This window comes from Salvelinus fontinalis, chromosome 18 (assembly GCF_029448725.1).
Source record: "Salvelinus fontinalis isolate EN_2023a chromosome 18, ASM2944872v1, whole genome shotgun sequence".
In the NCBI taxonomy this organism is placed as follows: Eukaryota; Metazoa; Chordata; class Actinopteri; order Salmoniformes; family Salmonidae; genus Salvelinus; species Salvelinus fontinalis.
In genome coordinates this window covers 10,043,348-10,061,081 of record NC_074682.1, presented here as the reverse complement: position 1 = coordinate 10,061,081, position 17,734 = coordinate 10,043,348, and the positions used below count along the sequence as shown (strand labels likewise).

Below are 17,734 nucleotides of genomic sequence, written 5' to 3'. Positions count from 1 at the left end.
TGATCGCCGGTGTGGCGGTTATATGGTCACCGCAACAGCCCTAGGCTTGCATCCGCTGAATCATAACTGAACTCTAGCCATGACCATTCCTCTAGCAAAAACTCTTGTGACCCTCTGACAACCTCAGACAGTCTACCTCACCTTTCTCTCGCTACACTGTACACAGGGTTGTTTATTAAATCAAACCTTATTGGTCAAATGCACATATTTAGCTGATGTTATTGCGGGTCTAGTGAAAGGACATGATATATAGAGTTATGGGGGATATTGCATTCTAAACTCAGCAACAACAACAAAAATGTCCCTTTTTCAGGACCCTATCTTTCAAAGATAATTCGTAAAATCCAAATAATTTCACAGATCTTCATTGTAAAGGGTTTAAACACTGTTTCCCACTCTTGTTCATTGAACCATAATCAATTCATGAACATGCACTTGTGGAACGGTCGTTAAGACACTAACAGCTTACAGACGGTAGGCAATTAAGGTCACAGTTATGAAAACTTAGGACACTAGAGAGGCCTTTCTACTGACTCTGAAAAACACCAAAAGAAAGATGCCCAGGGTCCCTGCTCATCTGCATGAACATGCCTTAGACATGCTGCAAGGAGGCATAAGGACTGCAGATGTGTCCAGGGCAATAAATCGCAATGTCCATACTGTGAGACTCCTAAGACAGCGCTACAGGGAGACAGGACGGACAGCTGATCGTCCTCGCCGTGGCAGACTACGTGTAACAACACCTGCACAGGATCGGTACATCCGAACATTACACAGGTGGGACAGGTACAGGATGGCAACAACAACTGCCCGAGTTACACCAGGAACACACAATCCCTTCATCAGTGCTCAGACTGTCCGCAGTAGGCTGAGAGAGGCTGGACTGAGGGCTTGTAGGCCTGTTGTAAGGCAGGTCTTTACCAGACATCACCAGCAACAACGTTGTCTATGGGCACAAACCCACTGTCGCTGCTCCAGACAGGACTTGCAAAAAGTGCTCTGTTCTGGTTTTGTCTCACCAGCGGTGATGGTCGGATTCATGTTTATGGTCGAAGGAATGAACGTTACACTGAGGCCTGTACTCTGGAGCGGGATCGATTTGGAGGTGGAAGGTCCGTCATGGTCTGGGGCGGTGTGTCACAGCATCATTGGACTGAGCTTGTTGTCATTGCAGGCAATCTCAATGCTGTGAGCTACAGGGAAGACATCCTCCTCCCTCATGTGGTACCCTTCCTGCAGGCTCATCCTGACATGACCCTCCAGCATGACAATGCCACCAGCCATACTGTTCGTTATGTGCATGATTTCCTGCAAGACAGGAATGTCAGTGTTCTGCCATGGCCAGCGAAGAGCCCGGATCTCAATCCCATTGAGCACGTCTGGGATCTGTTGGATTGGAGGGTGAGGGCTGTTCCCGCTAGAAATGTCTGGGAACTTGCAGGTGCCATGATGGAAGAGGGGGGTAACATCTCACAGCAAGAACTGGCAAATCTGGTGCAGTCCATGAGGAGATGCACTGCAGTACTTAATGCAGCTGGTGGCCACACCCGATACTGACTGTTACTTTTGATTTTGACCCCGCCCCCCTTAGTTCAGGGACACATTATTCCATTTCTGTTAGTCACATGTCTGTGGAACTTGTTCAGTTTATGTCTCAGTTGTTGAATCTTGTTATGTTCATACAAATATTTAGACATGTGAAGTTTGCTGAAAATAAACGCAGTTGACAGTGAGAGGACGTTTCTTTTTTTGCTGAGTTTATATTCACTCAGAGGTTTATTTTTCACTTTAATAAAGGATCCGTCTGTGGCTAGTCCTTAGTTGGCGTTGGTGGCGTTGGTGCCTTTATGACAATTAAGGCAGATGTCAGAGAGCCTTTTTACTGAAGAATGTGTTTGTTTCATATGACTGTGTTTCGCTTTTCGTGTTTTTTTGTGTTTTCTTTTCATGTATTGTGTAATTGATGTGTATAGATATGTATAGTGGATAGTTTTTTTGTTGATGTGTTCATGCAGGGCTCATCTGCGGCAGAGACCGTGTTCTCAGCATGACTTCCTGCTTAAATAAAGGTTAAATAAAAAATTGTGGAGTGCATTCCATTTCATGGGCAATTAACACACTGGATAGCAATAGATCTTTACTCATTGTTTCTCTGTAGGAAGTATTGTAAAGACTCTGCTAAAGCCCAGGAGAGGAGATAATAATTAAACCCCGAAGTGATTCCTGCAAAGCAAATTGGCCAGTTTTGATTTCTGTGTGTAACATTTCTAGTGTTGATTCACGACTTAAATTCACTCTGAAAAGAGTGAAATCAACACTCAGTAGTGTAAAATAAAGGGAAAGGGTGATACCTAGTCAGTTGTACAACTGAATACATTCAACTGAAATGTGTCTGCCGCATTTAATCCAACCCCTCTGAATCAGAGAGGTGCGGGGGCTGCCTCAATCGACATCCATGTCATCGGCACCCGGGGAACAGTGGGATAACTGGCTTGCACAGGGGCAGAATGACATAACAACCTCCAGTGTTGGTGTTAATAACCAGAGTTATTGTTTTACACTGTGGAGAGTAAAACAGTCCCATCAAAACCACCCCCATCATTATTATATTTCCCAGCATGCTCTACTGGCAACTAGATTTTGCAGGATTGTTTTTAAATATATATGTGTTTTTGCATGTACATTGGTTAAACTTGTGCTACACAAAGATAAATATCATTTTTCTAAACTAATCCGATCAGATTTATTGCACCCGTTACAGAAATGGTTGTTCCAGTTTAAAAGGTTGTGTTAGTCTTCTTATAAATGTTAGTAACTGTGGAAGTCACTCTGAGTGTAGGTTGTTGGTGAATAAAAATTCCAGGAAGAACCCTCCAAAGTTAAATGGGTTTTCAGATGGTTCATAGATGGTTCTCGGAAGAACCTTTAAATTATAAAAAGGTTATTGGTATAACCCTTCATAGAGGGTTCTAGGTAGAACCACATACAAGGGGTTATTTGAAGAACCCTACAAAGAGTTCTAGTTAGAACCCTCTGCAAAGGATTCCCCTAGGGGAACAAACCGAAGAACCTTGTATGGTTTACTTAGCACTTTTTTACTAAGCGTGTATGTGTGGGTGTCACGCCCTGACCTTAGAGATCCTTTGAATTCTCTATTTGGTTAGGTCAGGGTGTGACTAGGGTGGGCAATCTATGTTTTATATTTCTTTTGTTGGCCTGGTATGGTTCCCAATCAGAGGCAGCTGTCTATCGTTGTCTCTGATTGGGGATCATATTTAGGCAGCCTGTTCCCACCTGTTGTTTGTGGGATCTTGTTTTTGTGTAGTGCCTGTTTTCACTGCAATTACGTCACGGTTCGTTTGTTTTCTGTATTTATTTTGGTGAGTTTCATTGATTAAAACATGTGGAACTCTGTGCACGCTGCGCCTTGGTCCAATCATTCTAACGATCGTGACAGTGGGGTACACTATTATTGCACACAAAGTGAGTCCATGAACTCATTTAAGCTTGCCATAACAAAGAGGTTGAATACTTATTGACTCAAGACATTTCAGGTTTTCATTTTAAATGAATTTGTAAACGTTTTGAAAACATAATTCCACTTTGACATTATGGGGTATTGTGTGTAGGCCAGTGACAGGAGATCTCTGTAATACAACATAATGTGGAAAAAGACCAGGGGTGTGAATACTTTCTGAAGGCACTGTACATTTGACACTTCCCAAGTTAAATGTACACCATTGATTTTGCTGTGTGCTCTGGGGAGAAATGATCTCAGAGCTTTTGTGACGAGGCAAGACAATGTCCTCGAGGCCTCAAACCTCGTAAATCTCACTGCTATGGGATTTATTTACTCTGACGCAAGTTATATTAAGCTATATGAACTGTTAGTGCTGTAGTGATTCAGCTCATTCTCACTGTTGTGCTCCTGTTTGGAGTGCAGGTCCCAGGTCCGGGCTCTTTCCCAGCTCCTATGCTGCCAGCGCTAGCTATGCCACTGTTGTGTTCCTGTGCTCCACCTGGCCTGGCCCTGTCACGGTGCATCCAGCCCTGCCATGACAGCCCAGAGGGGCCAACAGCACTATTCTAGCCCTGGCCTTGCCTGTCACCACCACTCACACCTCATCACGCAGGCACTCGCACTGCACTCGCGCACATAAACACACCTTCCAGAGAAGGTGGTAGTGACAGAGAGGGGGGGGGGGGGTGAAGGGAGAGTAAGAGAGTGCATGTCCTCAATCACTAATGAAAAGCTAATTCCTCCTCCATCAGTCCGTTCCGTTCCGTTCTGTTTGTGTGTGTTTGCTGACAGACACAGAGGGAGGGCAGCATCTAATGCAAGCTGAAATGTGGGTAGGACTCAGTTGGTTGAGAGTCGTGGCTTTAAAGGCGAGCCCAGCACAGAGACGTTCTGCTCATCCATCCATGTGGATGACCTCTTTCCCATCCCTGAGGCCTAGTCCATTCAGGAATGCCTTGGTGTCTAACTCCATCCCTCTTTTTTAAGTTTAGGCCTGCATTCCGAATGGTTAAAGTAAGGATTAAGGTTTGGGATAGGTTCAAAACAATCCATTTAGGCACTCATTCCAAGTGGTTTTAAGTTAAGGGTTAAGGTATGGGATAGACTAAAAACAGCGTCCACGACTGGGATCGAACACGCAACCTTCTGATCCAGAGTCATGGGATTACACCCATCCACAACGCTAGAGGGAAACCCAAGTCTACTTGATGGTAATAGTTTGTTGCCCCTGGTTACTACATGATGCCATATGTGTTATGGAACATATGTTGCCCCTTTGAAGGTATTTCCCAGACTTCCTCAGGACATGGATAGACGTCCTATTTCGACGTCAATCTTGAACGATCTCCCTGTTCTTGCACAGCAGATCTGATCATTTGATCATTTGATAAACGTGGCCAGCCCTCACAATTAGAATACCGAGTAGCAAGAGACAGAAAACATTAACAAAGCCAGGTGGCCTACTGTTCATCTTTCATTTGAACAAGCTCTCAACCCTAAAGATGCACTCACATCTCTTGACTCTCACTGCCAAGGGTTCTCTCAGACTGGAGAGTCTTGGCCCTAATCCTGCTGAGTGGGTTGGTGTTAACGTAGCATACACTGAGTCTGTATGGGTATTTGGGCAGGGGGTGGAGGGATTGACATGGAGAATGGTTTATTTATCTGAAGGGACAGACCATCTGCTGACAGAGTACAGTAGGTCAAACATGAGGACGTTGCGGTGAAGCTAGAAAATGCTACCTTTCTCAGATAAAAACACAGAGAGAGCAGCAATCAAAGGACAACTCTTGGAGTCTGTTTTGAGAAAGATAAAAACAAAACAAAAAACCAATGATGGATTTTCTACTTGATGACAGGAATTTCTAGTGAGCCACAGGGCAAAATCTCTTTTATTCTCCATTGAGTAAAAACAATAGAACGATCTGGTGTCAAGTGTCAGTTGTGCAGAAGTGAGGACGGAGTCAGGCGCAGGACACAGAACTGAGTAAAATAACATACTTTACTCAGAAAATTAAACAGCCAATAAATCCACGCAGGGATAACAAACTCTAACACAAAAGACTAACACAAAACCAGGAACAATCACGCACAAAACATAATGAGAACCAGAGGGTTAAATAGGGAAATAATAATAACGTAATGGGAACCAGGTGTGTACAATCAAGACAAAACAAATGGAAAACAGAAACATGGATCAGTGGAAGCTAGAAAGCCGGTGACGACAACCGCCGAACACCGCCCGAACAAGGAGAGGCACCAACTTCGGCGGAAGTCGTGACATCTGGTGAATAATTTACTACCTCCTTTCCCTTTATAAATTATAAGGCATGTTGTTTCCATGACTTAAATGTGGTAAACTTAAAAGTTTTACTGAATTGGGTCCATATTTAGTGCAAAATGAATTATGTGTCAAAATGTATCAGCTGACAGAAAATGGATATACTGTACCAGTCAAAAGTTTGGACACACCTACTCAATCAAAGGTTTTTCTTTATTTTTTACTATTTTATACATTGTGAAATAACACATATGGAATCATGTAGTAACCCAAAAAGTGTTAAACAAATCTAAATCTATTTGAGATTTGAGATTCTTCACAGAAGAATTTGCCTTGATGACAGCTTTGCACACTCTTGGCATTCTCTCAACCAGATTCACCTGGAATGCTTTCCCCAACAGTTTTGAAGGAGTTCCCACATATGCTGAGCACTTGTTGGCTGCTTTTCTTTCACTCTGCAGTCCATCTCATCCCAAACCATCTCAATTGGGTTTAGGTCGGGTGATTGTGGAGGCCAGGTCAGCTGATGCAGCACTCCATCATCCTTCTTGGTCAAATAGCCCGTACACAGCCTGGAGGTGTGTTGGGTCATTGTCCTGTTGAAAAACAAATGATAGTCCCACTAAGCGCAAACCAGATGGGATGGCGTATCGCTGCAGAATACTGTGGTAGCCATGCTGGTTAAGTGTGCCTTCAATTCTAAATAAATCATAGACAGTGTCACCAGCAAAGCACCTCCACACCATCACACCTCCTCCTCCATGATTCACAGTGGGAACCACACATGCGGAGACCATCCGTCCACCTACTCTGCGTCTCACAAAGACACGGTGGTTGTAACCAAAAATCTCAAATTTGGACTCATCAAAGGACAGATTTCGACCAGTCTAATGTCCATTGCTCGTGTTTCTTGGCTCAAGCAAGTCTCTATTGCTGTACTGTAGTGGTGTTTTTTTGGCAGAAATTTGACCATGATTCACGTGATTCACGTAGTCGCCTCTGAACAGCTGATGTTGAGATGTGTCTGTTACTTGAACTCTGTGAAGCATTTATTTGGGCTGCAATTTGAGGCTGGTAACTCTAATGAACTTATCCTCTGCAGCAGAGGTAACTCTGGGTCTTCCTTGCCTGTGGCGGTCCTCATGTGAGCCAATTTCATCATAGCGCTTGATGGTTTTTGTGACTGCACTTGTAAATGTTCTTGAAATGTTCTGCATTGACTGACCTTCAGGTCTTAAAGTAGTGATCGACTGTCATTTCTCTTTGTTTACTTGAGCTGTTCTTGCCATAATATGGACTTGGTCTTTTACCAAATAGGATTATCTTCTGTATACCAACCCCTACCTTGTCAGAACACAACTGATTGGCGATGATATCCACAACATTCTCATCCACAGAGCTATATCAGCTTCTCAACGTCAGACTGTTCTCATCTCTCCTTCCCCTCTCTACCTTTGCAAGAATAAAGTCTACTGTGGAGTCTGAGTAGTCTGTCAACCCTCACCCCGTTGCTTTTGGTTGGCTCCGCTGTGAGAAATGCAAAGTGGAACGATGACTCAAGTATAACACTGTAGGTGACCTGAGTACAAAATATAATTTGATAGGAAAAATGAGGGGGCGACGTCTGAGACGAGAATCTTTGTCCACATTCCACGGAGGTCACCTTCCTGCCTAGAATTCAAGTTAATATTTCAAGGCCAAGGGGAGAACTGGCTGAACACAGAGTGTAAACAAAATGAACAAGTTACTCTTTCTCTGATCATGAATTAGCTTGGGCTAATGAGCTGTGTTACTGGAACGCAGAGCAGATGTGAGGGAGATATTGGTGATTGGCCTTGCGCTACGTGACAGTATACAGTAAACTCCCTACGGGAAACAGGGATGATTATATTAGGTTCTGCTTATCTCTGTGACCAGCAAGCCGGATTCCACTTGCTCAGCCTCATGATTGCTCTAAAACGCTACCAACATAAATGAGATGAGCCAGCAAAAAATATACACACAAAATCATGGTATTGATAAGACTATAGAACAGATCAATGCATTTGGACTGTATGGATAGCATGAAGAGAAACACAACATGACACAGAGAGGAATACCTGGCCCATGGAAAACAAGCATTGACTTTGGGCAACTCAAGACAAAATTGACCAACAAGTGTGCACAGTTGCAGTGTGGATAACTAACACCAGCATGAGAGTAACAGTTCCTCTCTGATGGCCAGGTTTACTCTCATAATACATCCTAATGGCACACCATAGCGATCCCGTAATTGATCCCTGAGGGTCACCACAGAATAACAATCCAGTTATTCATTCAGGTGTGCAGTTCACCTTAGCTCAGAAACAAAGCTCAATCACCAAGAGGACAAGAGGTTGTCCTTGCTATTGTGCACACAAGATAAATCAATTCAAAACTTAGTAGGTTATCATCAAAGATGTATGAGCCAATAACAGGGTGCTTAAATTGAACACAGGTGAGAGAAGGAGTGTATTGAAGGCTGTGTCATATTACACACACTACCGGCTGCCATTCAGCTCATTAAGGGAATCACATGCAGTAACTGAGAGCAGAAAAATCCATCGTAACAATGTAAGAATTATTATTAACCGTACACAGGTGTAAACAATTACATGGTTTACTACGTTTACTTTGTAGTGTTCTGTCTTCATTCACAAAAGTGTTCCTGAGTTCTAGACAATTAGACAAGTCCAAACCCCAAAACAAGTGTATCTGGAGCAGTCTCTGTCAGCCATGAGCCAAACCAAATGAAGGAAACCAAATTTATTAGCATAGACAAGACATATGTACAAAAAGTTCTATATCCAATTAGGATTGAAGAGTTGAGTGGCTATTCCCAGGAGAAAAGAAGCAACTGCTGATTGAAATGTAATTTATAGGCTACTACAACCATTCAGTGTATCATCACTAAACGGAGCAAAACTCTTCAGATATATTAGATGAGTGTTTTGTTTGATACTGTATGTTTGAAGTTGTAACTATGGTCATCTCAATGGTAACACCCCAGGATGGTGGGATGGAGCCGATACATGGCTGGATGATGGAGTGGAGGAAGGATGCTAATTGAATATGTCCCTCTGGCTGAGGTTACCTCATCCTTTATTAGCCAGTTGCACAGGGGCATGAGGGTGTGTGTGTGTGTGTGTGTGTGTGTGTGTGTGTGTGTGTGTGTGTGTGTGTGTGTGTGTGTGTGTGTGTGTGTGTGTGTGTGTGTGTGTGTGTGTGTGTGTGTGTGTGTGCCAATGTGTTTTTTAACCTGTTTTTTATATCTAATTATACTACTTGCATCAGTTACTTGATGTGGAATAGAGTTCCATGTAGTCATGGCTCTATGTAGTACTGTGCGTCTCCCATAGTCTGTTCTGGATTTAGGGACTGTGAAGAGACCTCTTGCGGCATGCCTTGCGGGGTCTGCATGGGTGTGCCAGTAGTTTATACAGACAGCTTGGTACATTCAACATGTCAATACCTCTCATAAATACAAGTAGTGATGAAGTCGATCTCTCCTCCACTTTGAGCCAGGAGAGATGGACATGCATATTATTAATATTAGCTCTCTGTGTAAATCCAAGGGCCAGCTGTGCTGCCCTGTTCTGAGCCAATTGCAATTTTCCTAAGTCCTTTTTTGTGGCACCTGACCACACGACTGAACAGTAGTCAAGGTGAAACAAAACAAGGGCCTCTAGGACCTGCCTTGTTGATAGTGTTGTTAAGAAGGCAGATCAGCACTTTATTATGGACTGATTCTTCTCCCCATCTTATCTACTATTGTATCAATAGGTTTTGACCATGACAGTTTACAATCTAGGGTTACTCCAAGCAGTTTAGTCATCTCAACTTGCTCAATTTCCACATTATTTATTACAAGATTTAGTTGAGGTTTAGGGTTTAGTGAATGTTTTGTCCCAGATGAAATGCTTTTAGTTATAGAAATATTTAGGGCTAACTTATTCCTTGCCACCCACTCTGAAACTAACTGCAACTCTTTGTTAAGTGTTGCAGTCATTCCAGTCGCTGTAGTAGCTGACATGTATAGTGTTGAGTCATCTGCATACATAGACACTCTGGCTTTACTCAAAGCCAGTGGCATGTCATTAGTAAAAATTGAAAAAAGCAAGGGGCCTAAACAGCTACCCTGGGGAATTCCTGATTCTACCTGGATTATATTTGAGAGGCTTCCATTGAAGAACACCCTCTGTGTTCTGTTAGACAAGTAACTCTTTATCCACATTATAGCAGGGGGTGTAAAGCCATAACACATACGTTTTTCCAGCAGCAGACAATGATTGATAATGTCAAAAGCTGCACTGAAATCTAACAAGACAGCCCCTACAATAATTTTATCATCAATTTCTCTCAGCCAATCATCAGTCATTTATTTGTGTTAGTGCTTCTTGCGTGCCCTTCCCTATAAGCGTGCTGAAAGTCTGTTGTCAATTTGGTTACTGTGAAATACAGTAGCATTGTATCTGGTCAAACACGTTTTCTTTCCATAAGTTTACTGAATGCAGCATAAATATCTTGTCCCGGCCTGTTGGGTGATTTAGTTGGGTTGTTGACCCCACCAGGTCAGATAAGAAGACTGGAGGCGTAGCTTACTGGGGGCATGGCTCAAGTGTCTATACATATCCCAATTTTGGGATAGTTACCACTTTGTTAAAATACTTCTTTTTTTTATTGTATTTAAATATGTAAAGGGATAAAATATTGATGGGAAAAAATATGCTGTGTACAAACTTAACATAATGAACAGGAATTACATTTACAGGAGGTGAAAAAGACACGCCTCCAATAGGCCACGCTTCTTGAAAATAACTTACAGTTTACATCATAAAAGTTCCAGCTGCTGAGTCAGCATGAAAGTGGAAAAAATGTGGATGGTTTGGGTAATCAGAGGCTTTCATATATAACATTTTGGACCCCCCGTGAGAGTAAATGTTATTCCTGTTAAGTTTGGATACGGCAAATATCCAAACTCAGTTTCCTTCACTGTTTTTGCACATTACATATTTTAATATGAAAAGTACACAATATTTTTATTTTACACCACTGTGTGTTAATATAACTATTTACAGCGTTCATTTAGCTTTTGAATCAACCATATACATTTTACACTGAAAAGCTCCCCACAAGCTAACAATGACCAATTTGCTGTGTGCTATGAAAGGGACACATCTGCAGGCTTCCATACATTTTAAGAACCTTTTAGCCTTCTGAAGAATCGTAGATGCCACGTCAAGAATCCCACTGGTTCTTGATCGGGCAAGAGTTCTCCAAGGAACCATTTTTTCCCAGTGTATTTCACAAAGACCCCACTGTTTCTTGCACCAGTAAAGGCGACAGTCAGCCATTTGTTTAAATAAATGACATAGCTGGCCCACTCGGTCATGCTGGCTCCATGGCTGATGACGGGGTATCATTAAGTGGTGGTGATGCATCTTGTGGCTGTCGGCGGGGGCGTGCCATGAGAGAGACTCGTGTGGTCATAATGATGATGGATAGAGTAGTTTCACTGTTATTCACGCCCCCCCCCCCCCCCCCTTTAATTTAACTTTAATTGCAGTAGCGCCACCGTGTCAGTACCAGTCACACTGGAAGACTGTGTGTTAGAACATGAGAGCACTGGTCTAATTCAGACAAGGCAGATTCCCTTTGAAGAAATTTCTGGTCAGCTTTAAGAGGCTACTACACCAAGACAGAACAGAGAGTACACCCTCTGTAGATGAGCTCAGAATTGCCTCTACCTAACACCACCTCTACTTGGGGACATCCAGTCCATGAGATAAATATTGGAATGGTGGGATGGAGGTGGCGTGCTAAGGTAGAGTGTGTGATTAGATAAGAGAAAAGGGAGGGTTAAGGGGAAGAAGGTTGAAAAAGAAAGTGGAAAAGAAAGATGAAAGGAATAAGAGGGGAAGCCTGTCACTTCACTCTTCTGCCAGCTTCATTACCTGTGAAGGCAGACATGAGCATCTCACAGCACAACAATGTGTCTGGACAACCCTAACACACTCAGGACAAAGCCTGTTAGCACTCACACTGCGGGGGAGAGAGATGCTCTTAGATAATGGTCTGCATTTTGGGGACACCCCCCAAATGGTCCCCCATTTAGGGACCCATAGTGTAAAAATAGAAAGACTCAAAACACCATGATTGTGTAATGAAACCATGAAATGTAGTACACTATATCAGTTGTCTGTCTTCCCTAGTTACCACAGCCACAAAGTCATTAATCCTGCCTATTTCTACAATTTCTCTTATTAAAATGTCTTTAACCTAAATCTTTAACCTAACCCTAATCTTAATCACACTGCTAACTTTATGCTTAAACCTAACCTTAAATTAAGCACATTTTTACTATGTGGTTGTGGTACTGTAACTAGCGGAAACTGTTGTGCCTGTTGTTCACACGTATATCTGCCCTCTCATTGGCTAGAAGGGTCCCACCTGATCTTTCCTCCTCCCTACTACTCCTTCCTACATTTATTTCCATTGATAGAGCAGCCACTAGAGTATCTGGTCAATTTAATTAATCATCTGTGCTTTGCTTTTTTTCTTTAAGTGTGAAGTAATTGGTAGTTTGGCAAACTATGATTACAAAGTATGTCACAACTTCCGCCGAAGTCGGTCCCTCTCCTTGTTCGGCCGGTGTTCGACGTCACCGACCTTCTAGCCATCGCTGATACATTTTTCATTTTCCATTGGTTTTGTCTTGTCTTCCTTCACACCTGGTTCCAATCCCATCAATTACATGTTGTGTATTTAACCATCTGTTCCCCCTCATGTCCTTGTCGGTGATTGTTTATTGTAAGTGTTTGTGTACGTATGTACTGGTGTGCGTTGGGTTCTGTTACCCATTGATTTTTATTATTATGTTTTCCGGTGGGTTTTTTGTAAATAAACTGCGCCGTTGGAAACACAGTTATTTCTCTCCTGCGTCTGACTTCTCTGCCGCCAGTTAAACACCCTTACAAAGTAACTTCCCAAAAACTGGTTGCAGCCTCCAGAGGACCTCTCTCTTTCACCTGATGCACCGCTAAATTAACCAGTTAATGCAGTTACCTCACAAGTACTTACAACACTGGAAATGAGGGGAAGTGTGTGTGTGTGTGTGTGTGTGTGTGTGTGTGTGTGTGTGTGTGTGTGTGTGTGTGTGTGTGTGTGTGTGTGTGTGTGTGTGTGTGTGTGTGTGTGTCTGGAAAGGGGGGAGGGTGTAGGGAGATTTAGAAAGAAGGAGAGAGATTTGTGAGAGAAGGAAGGAGAGGCAGAAAGACAAGAGATGGTTTGTGTGAGACACCTAAAATGGGCTATTAGAAAGAGGCCTCGGTAATAGCATAAGCGTGTCCACTGTCCAATAAGGAGCTGTTGAATTCATTATGATATAACTCACCTCTTGTCTCCTTGAGTGTGTGATGCCCAAATACACTTATGGTCAGATGACTCACACCCGCTATGGATTTGAGCAGAGGAGGACACATAACATTTCCCTGTTGCTAAAATTCTAATAGTTTGCCTAGTTTCAGTTTATGTGACAAAACAAGCAGTCATTGTATAGAGAATCATTGTACCATCTACATTTCTGTGAAATATGCTTTCCATAACCAAAAATTGTTTATTATCAGGAGTTTAAAAAAATAATAATAATAAAAGACTCAAAAACAGAACTTTAGAACGGGAAGCATAGAAATAGTGCACCAAGAACAGATCTACTGCTTCTTAGACTTGCTTTCTTTGAGAATGACAGACCTATAACTTACATACAGTGGGGAGAACAAGTATTTGATACACTGCCGATTTTGTAGGTTTTCCTACTTACAAAGCATGTAGAGGTCTGTAATTTTTATCATAGGTACACTTCAACTGTGAGAGACAGAATCTAAAACAAAAATCCAGAAAATCACATTGTATGATTTTTAAGAAATTCTCTGATGGACTTGACGTTAGACAAAAATCTGATGCCCTATGACCTCAGTCATACTGTAAATGTAATAAGACTGCAACAATACAATGATGCCAATCTGGTTTTATTTCTCCTCTTTAAATCCCCAGTACTGGCCCCAGAGGCACCGTATCAAACATATACACTACCGTTCATAAGTTTGGGGTCACTTAGAAATGTCCTTGTTTTTTTGTCCATTAAAAAAACATCAAATTGATCAGAAATACAGTGTTGACATTGTTGTAAATGACTATTGTAGCTGGAAACGGCAGATTTAAAAATAAAAAAAATGGAATATCTACATAGGCGTACAGAGGCCCATTATCAGCAACCATCACTCCTGTGTTCCAGTGACACGCTGTGTTAGCTAATCCAAGTTTATCATTTTAAAAGGCTAATTGATCATTAGAAAACCCTTTTGCAATTATGTTAGCACAGACGAAAACTGTTGTTCTGATTAAAGAAGCATTAAAACTGGCCTTCTTTAGTTGAGTATCTGGAGCATCAGCATTTGTGGGTTCGATTACAGGCTCAGTTTCCAGCTACTATTGTCATTTACAACATTAACAATGTCTACACTGTATTTCTAATCAATTTGATGTTATTTTAAATGGACAAATCTTTCAAAAACAAGGACATTTCTACATGACCCCAAACTTTTGAACGGGAAGTGTATGCCTTATCAGATGAAAACAGAGAGTGAGAGAGAAAGAGAGAGAGAGAATACAATCAAACAATGGAGGGAGATTTCTTCTAGACAGCCGGGTTCTGTGAAGCTAGCTTTCCATACCAATATGAGCCATCCAATTTAGATACTGAAGGGGGAGCCTTTGTAAAGGAGAAGCTGGTGTTTGTCTCCTTCTCTGGATGCACTATGAGACATGTTTGATGACCCGTTATGAATAAATACTGAGCTACCCATACATAGATTGAAATCCAAATCCCTATTTGCAAGTGTTATTGGAAAGCACTGCACAGTCACACGAGCAAATGCAGGCTGTTAGGGTATCAACATATATCAACATATTAGTATTTATATGAATTAATCTATTAGGTTTGTAAAATGTGAGATTTTTAAAAATAAACATTATTAAAGTAAAATAAATAAGTAAAAGCACATAGCTATATTTTTTTTTACCCACTAGATGGCACTGTCCCTTTAAGAGAACAGTAAATATACATGAATTGTGGCCAAGTTGGTTCCTGTTTCAGTCATGTCTTTGGTCATGTTCGCATGGGTCAAACAAAAACACCCTAATGATTGGTTGACAATAGATCCTCCCATGTGATGGCTGCAGGATGCTGTTGGTAATCAGCAACTACAGAAACTTGCAGGCGACAGCAGTCAACTTCATGACCTTGGATCACGATTTTTATAATGTTAAGGCAGTTGACATCTAGGCGCAAGTCTGACAATTTTTCCCACCATAATGCAACCATCGATGACCAACAATGGTCATCGACTTGACAAAAGTGATCAGCTCAAACACATTTCCAGCCAAGCGAAAACAAAACATTGGTATCCATATTACATTTAGGGGGGGGTAACATCTAAAAGCTTATTTGAATAGTTTCTTGTTCACTGCTTGGCGATGCAAACAGCGATTCTCTAATCAGAACCGTCTACCAATTATGGATGTAGCTTCGGACGCAGGACACACGCTGCTAGCAGGTACAGTCATTGGACCATGAGTCATCTCCAACGCTGTCACTATGAAATGCCCTTAAACCTTGTCTTATTAATGAATTAAATAATTAATCAGAGGTCTAGTATTGGGCTACATTGAGGCCATCTCCACTTTGAAGTTGTCCATTTTCTTCTTCTACTACTTCTATGAGTTGGTAAAAAAAACTGAAAGGGTGCATTCTGCCAAATGAAGTTTATTGAGTGAACAGGTAAAAGGCCAAGGTTGGCGATTTACTGCCACCTGCAGTTATGGAATGTTTGCTCAAGAGTATAATTCATTGGCTGATCCCCCCCAGATAACCTTCATGGAATTATGTAACTTTTTGGATGGCCCGACCAAATTCACATTTAAATGTGAGTTATAGATCTGTCATTGTCAATAAAAGCATGTCTAAGAAGTGGTAGATCTGTTATATGTGCATTATTTGTATGCTTCCCGTTCATAGGTTTTGTCTTTGCATCTTTTACTTTCAGTTTTGTACACCAGCTTCAACTAGCTGAAAATACAATATTTTTGGTTATGGAAAATATATTTCACAGCGGTTTAGATTGTACAATGATTCTTTACACTATACTTTCTTGTTTTGTCACAAACTGAAATTAGGCGAACTATTAGAATTCCAGCATCCAGGAAATGGTGGATCCATTTAACCCATAGGAAGTCCCACCCAGTTGACTTCTTCAAAATGGTGAAAGTCCTTAAAGATGCTGCCCATGCTGAAAGTAGCTTTTGGTCACTCGAGTTCTCTATCATTATCTATGGTCAAACTGCTGTTCAATGTGGGGTTAGGGTATCAAGTGGACCAGAGATAGTCAGTATTTCTATGACATTTATTTGAAATAAGTATTTTAATTACTTCTGAGTATTTTGACATTTGAATTACACTGGGCTGAAATACAGTCCAATGTATATTGTATTTTCAAAATATTGTAATTTGTATTTTCAAAGTACAAAATAATTGCAGGTAAAACCTTTTTGTAACTGTTACTGAGAATGTTGTTGCTGTTTGGCCGGCTACTTGCAAGTGTATTTTTGTATTTTAATATACAAAATACATGTATTTTAATTTGGTTTATTGTCATTTGTACATTTTGTACTTAGACATTGGAAATGTTAGATTTATATTTGGAACTGTGGTTTTAGGTTTTCTTGTTTTTCCATAGAAAACAGAGCCACTGCCGTTTATGCAATTCACTTTGTACATAGTGTACTTGACCATAGTTGTTTATGTACTTTACTCTGACGTCTACTAAGTTTATTGTGATTAGTTATTCATTTCACGCAGACCTTACTTCACTATTGTCATTTACCTTAGTGGGTTTCACTTTGCTGCGATTCATATTATCTTATTATTTTTACTTTAAAGCTTTGCCCGAATAAACAACCTAAAAATTAGTTGTGTCCTGTGCTGGGTTTACTTTCGCCGGGCTACATTTATCCTTTTCGAATGAGAGCAAGGGGTGCACTGCAGCCCTTTTTAACGATTCTGCTCGTTCTGCCCACCAGTAATGGAACTTGGCGGAAACAAAAACAACTTCTCTTATCAAGGCAGAGAGCAATAAATATAGACATGAAAACCAAAAGTGCTACTTCAGGTCATCCAAATGTTTTTCCATTACTGCAGAGCAATGACTCCCTAAAACCTAAACAATGGATACAACCTGATTTCTTCCAACACACAGTATCAATATCAAAGATGTTATGAAGACTGTCTCCCTGCTGACTCCTGTCCAACACAAATGCAGCTGCTCCTGTGTAGATAGTAGAAGGAGGGGGGGGGGGGGGTGATACATTCAGGTCAGAGTCAGCAGTGTGTCTTGGTTTGGGTTGTGTTTCAGGAGCTGGCTCAGAGAGAGAGAGAGAGAGAGAGAGAGAGAGAGAGAGAGAGAGAGAGATGCTGGCCCTCCAGGGCCCCTGGGTTGAAGCAAAGAGACAGCTTGCACTGTGCAGTCTGCAACAACAAAACTCCACATCCAACTTCATCAAAGGCCTGCAAAAACTAAGATGACGCAGTTCGCTCTTTTAAAGCAGTTGCCTCACAGCCTCAAAAGGTGCGTCCCAGAAGATTGGACATATTGGATGACTTAGTGAGGGCCTGGACCAGCTGTAGGCACAACATAATTTGTGAGTCTGAAATCTCATTAGTGGCTCTTGCATTCTGGCCAGGCCTGAAAAGGGACTGGTGTGTGGTCAAACTGCTATTACTACTGAACTGACTTATCTCTGCTTGGACGGAGTCATAGAGCTGGGCACCAAATTCTATATCGTTACAAACGGTTGTTTGG

At 41.6% G+C, this 17,734-nt stretch overlaps 1 protein-coding gene across 1 annotated transcript in view; it reads right to left on the bottom strand.

Annotated features, from left to right (window-relative positions):
- LOC129814933 (guanine nucleotide-binding protein G(i) subunit alpha-2) overlaps window positions 1-17,734 on the bottom strand; it is a 140,302-nt gene that overhangs the window by 41,364 nt on the left and 81,204 nt on the right. The window lies entirely within an intron of this gene.